This window comes from Amblyomma maculatum, unplaced genomic scaffold (genome assembly GCF_055883805.1).
Source record: "Amblyomma maculatum isolate TAMU_Amacu unplaced genomic scaffold, ASM5588380v1 scaffold_31, whole genome shotgun sequence".
NCBI classification, from domain to species: Eukaryota; Metazoa; Arthropoda; class Arachnida; order Ixodida; family Ixodidae; genus Amblyomma; species Amblyomma maculatum.
In genome coordinates this window covers 719240-723702 of record NW_028146756.1, presented here as the reverse complement: position 1 = coordinate 723702, position 4463 = coordinate 719240, and positions in this window count along the sequence as shown.

The window sequence follows — 4463 nt, the reverse complement described above, 5'->3', positions numbered from 1 at the left end:
TAGTCATCCACCTGGAATTGTAGGTTTTCCTGGTACTGCCGCTTTAATACGGTAGCAGTTCGAGGCTGAGAAATATATACTATAGAAACAATTTTATTGCTAGTATTTTTTCACTCCTTGACTTACTTTCTGCTCACTCACCTTCTCCAGCCAACTCCTTGACCTACTTTCGTCTCACCCACACTCCCCATTCTCGGCTTTTCGTCGTAAGGAAAAGCGTATTTAAACCACTGCTAGTGATGATCGCACTGCCCAGACGGAGAAAAGTCCATTTGTCGAAACATTAGCTCGACCTGCAAACTTATGATTCCCCTACTGTACTCTTGTTTAGGTCTCTTTCATACTGTGTTATCCATCTGCTTTCTCGCTTTCTACCTAATATCTCGTTAAAAGCTAATAGAAAGTCCAAATTGCTTTACATCGAAATTTATTTCGGCACAATTAATACTGTCGATCACAATGTCCTAAACATGAGATATGAAAATACCAATTTAAAACAAGGCAATTACCAGATATCACGGTATTTTGGTTTAAATAAAATGTTTCGTAGAAGGTTCGCTCACATTTCAATACTAGTTGATGACCTCAACAACCTTGCTGACTGTATGCAGGGTATAGCTTGTTTATTTGTTATGTGTTTTAACATCCCAAAGAGTTTAGGCTATGAAAGGCCGGGGTGGAAGGTTGCGAAAATTTCTCCCTGCTAAGATTCTTTAGCATACACTGACATCGCACAGTACACGGTAACCTATATTTACGCCTCCATCGAAAAGTGGCCGCGTAGGCCAGGATTCCATCCTACATCCTTGGGCTGTGTATTCTAGTGCAGTAACCACTGCGCCTCGCCGGCTGGGCAGCTAGCTAGTTTAGCACCGAGTTGTGTTGAAGTTTCAATTTACTATTCGTTGTTTTATTTGCACTTCAAGTATTGCACCCTCACTTGGAATATGACTATCCATATAAGAGTCGTGACCATTCAAGAGGGTTCTAATAGTTATTGAGCACTGTTATGGTACACAACATTTGCTAATACACCACTATTGCTGAAGCAAATTGCCGCGAAACCTTCAAAACTGTATTTGTTGTTTTTAACAGCCGCCGGCATGCGGCCTTATCACTGTGATTCTGGCACGCGTATCGATTTTGTATCCCGTGCTTGTTTCATGCTCATTGTCGCAATACGATGCGTTATCATTTCCTTTGTCGCAAACGATGCGCCGAGATATGTCTCGAGGATTCCGATAACTTACGTATATTTCTAGAATGTTCCAGGTTGTGCTAGTACAAGTTTGCGAATTTATCTAGATTGTTCTGAGCAGCCATTAAATTGAGCGTTGACGAGTGTGACGGGCCTTCTTTGTTCATCGATCGACGAGCACGTTTGTTGCTATCGCCGCCACCGAACTGCTTAGTTCTTTTGCGGGCGCAAGTGAGCCCAATAAAGTTTCTTATGTGCAATCACCGATTCTTCGATTGTGTCATCGACCCTGGTCACCACCACGTGACATCTAGTGGAGGTGCTGCCCTTAATCCCTCATGCGAAGACCTCAGCCTTGTTCCTGTCGCCCTGGGAGACCAGCCTACAGGTCACCGAGCCAGCCGCCGACTCCAAGGCCTACAACCCAACACGGTCTGCTGCCTGACCCTGTTCGACTCCGGAAGGCATCAGCTTTGAAAATGGCCCAGTCAACAGCACCAGTCGTCTTCGTGTAGCCTAGGGAGCCCCCCATCTTCGAACGATTGCCCAGTGAAGCTGCGGAAGACTGGATGGACCTTTTCGACCATGTGGCAGAATTCAACGGTTGGAACGACGCCACGAAACTCAGGCAAGTCTACTTTGTTCTTCAAGGACATGCCAGAGTTTGGTTCGAAAATCATGAGGCAGCTATGAAGGATTTTGAGATTTTCAAGAGAGCGTTTTTAACTGCCTTTTCAAGCGTCGTCCAAAAGGAAAGAGCCCAGGCTCTCCGTCAGTCAAGAGTTCAACTCCCTAACGACCTGTCCCAAGTACGTTGAGATGAAGCGCCTGTTTCGCTGCGCAGACCCTAAGATGACCGAAGATGAGAGAGTCAAATTGGTAATGCGAGGCGTTAAAGAATCGCGTTTTGCAAGTATTGTCCGAAATCCGCCAAAACCCATTGCAGGAATTTGAAACGGAAGCGTCTACCTTCGAGAAGACATTGGACATCCGGATGCGCCACTACGAGTGACCAATTCAACCTGACTACTAAAACCACTACCCAAGCGCATCTGCAACAAGAGAATCTTCGCGACTTCATCCGAAAGATAGTGCGAGAGGAGCTCCGTCGATTGCTGCCATCATCGCAACCCCAGGTGGCGACGCTCGCGGACGTCGTACGTCAGAAGTCCAGCAGGCACTGGGCATTCCTCAAGCGGTGACTTTGACGGCTCTAGTGCATGATTCAACAGCGATGAGCTATGCTGCTGTGGTACGTTCGAATGCACCCCGACGCGGCCTCCCAAGCCCTCGTCACTACCGTCCTGCCACCGAAAGCGGCCCCTTGCCCCCCCCCCCCCCCCCCCCGCCAAATCTACCAACGATCTCCAAGCCCCAGGAAATATGACACCTGGCTGACATCTAACAACGACCGCTCTGCTTCCATTGCGGTGAGGCAGGACACATCCTCCGTCACTGCCCGTACAGGCGGATTGGCCTAGGTGGTTTCGCTGTCGACGCCCCACGACCCTGTCCTGACGACCGACCACAGGAAGTCAACAACTTCCTGCACAACAGAGTGCACTCGTCGCCAAGGCGTCTGTCATGCTCCCCATCGCCGTATAATGCCCGATTTGCGTCGCTGGGCCGCGGTTACTTGCAAGGACGGTCTCCTAACCCACGAAGGGGAAACTAAAGGCAGCAGCCTTTGGAGATGAGGTTGCTCAACGGAGAATAGACGAACATCCTCCGCCGACGGTAAAGACTAACGACGAAGCAGCCAGTTCATTGCCGCTCCACAGGACGACATCGACGACAACACAACCAGAGTAAGCGCTGACACCACCGCAGAGCGAAATAACAACGGTATACCCCGGCCATGACCTGAAGAAACAACGAAGCCGAAATCGGACACCAAGGCCCACGTGCAATGCGAGGACGCGAATAAGCGACCTTGAAATTGATGTCGACGGTAGCAGAGTAACTGCCCTAGTAGACACCGCAGCTGACTATACAGTCATCAGTAGACCGTTAGCCTCTCAGCTTAGAAAGTTGCCGCCGCTTGGGATGACCCGCTGATTCGCACTGCAGGTGGCAACCTGATTACTCCATTGGGACGACGCACTGCAAGAATAACGGTAAATGGGCGTACTTACCCCACCAGCTTTGTGGTCTTGCAGTAGTGCTCCCGAGACGTGATTTTAGGCATGAACTTCCTAAATGAACATAGGCCTATCATCGACCTCCGATCCAAGCTCATCAAGTTCTCTGCAGACAAAGCCATACATGTTACGACTACTTCGACGCAACACGTCGCTCTGAACGTCCTAGACGGAGAATTGAACGTGCCGCCCGATCTCGCGTCGCAGTCAGCGTAGGTAGCGCAGACATGAAGCCGCTGAAGGCATCGTCGAAGGAAATATCCAATTTCTCATAGAACGAGGTGTCGGCATCGCAAGAGGAATCGCGTAATCCCGGAGAGGACAAGCTCAGGTGCTGGTAATAAACTTCACCGAAGAATACCGGCATCTCAACAAGGGCACGACGATCGCTTTTCTCAACGAATTAGCGGACCTCAAAGACGTATTCGCCCTCCTGGACCAACCACTTGAAGACGCACCGAACCAATTCAGTCAGCCCACATTTGACATCAACCCGGCATTGACCTACAGCAGGAAAGACCAGATTCGCAGTCTTCTTCGAAGCTACAGGGGGTGCTTCTCGTCATCGTCGAAGGTACTACAAACACCACTGGCTAAGCACCGCATTATAAGGGACGAACACGCCCGACCTTTGCGCCAAATTCCCTATCGTGTTTTGCCGCGAGAACGCCAGGCCATACGCGATCAAGTTGAGGAAATGCCGCGTGATGACGTAATTCAGACATCGAACAGCCCCTGGGCGGCACCAGTCGTTTTGATGAAAAAGACGGCACACTTCACTTCTCCGTTGACTACCGCCGCTTGAATAGCATACCTAAGAAGGATGTCTACTTGCCTCCCCACATCGGCGACACTCTCGATCGGCTCTGCAATGCAAGATACTTCTCATCGATGGACCTGAAGGGCGCATATTGGCTAATTGACGTCGACGAAAGAGATCGCGACAACACCGCATTCATCACACCGGATGGCCTTTTTGAGTTCAAGTTGATGCCCTTTGGCCTCTGCTCCGCACCAACCACGTTTCAACGAGTATGGGCGCAGTCCTGGCACGCTTGGAGTGGCAAATTTGCTGGGTATATTTGGACGACGTTGTCTTCTCGTCAAACTTTGAAGACCACATA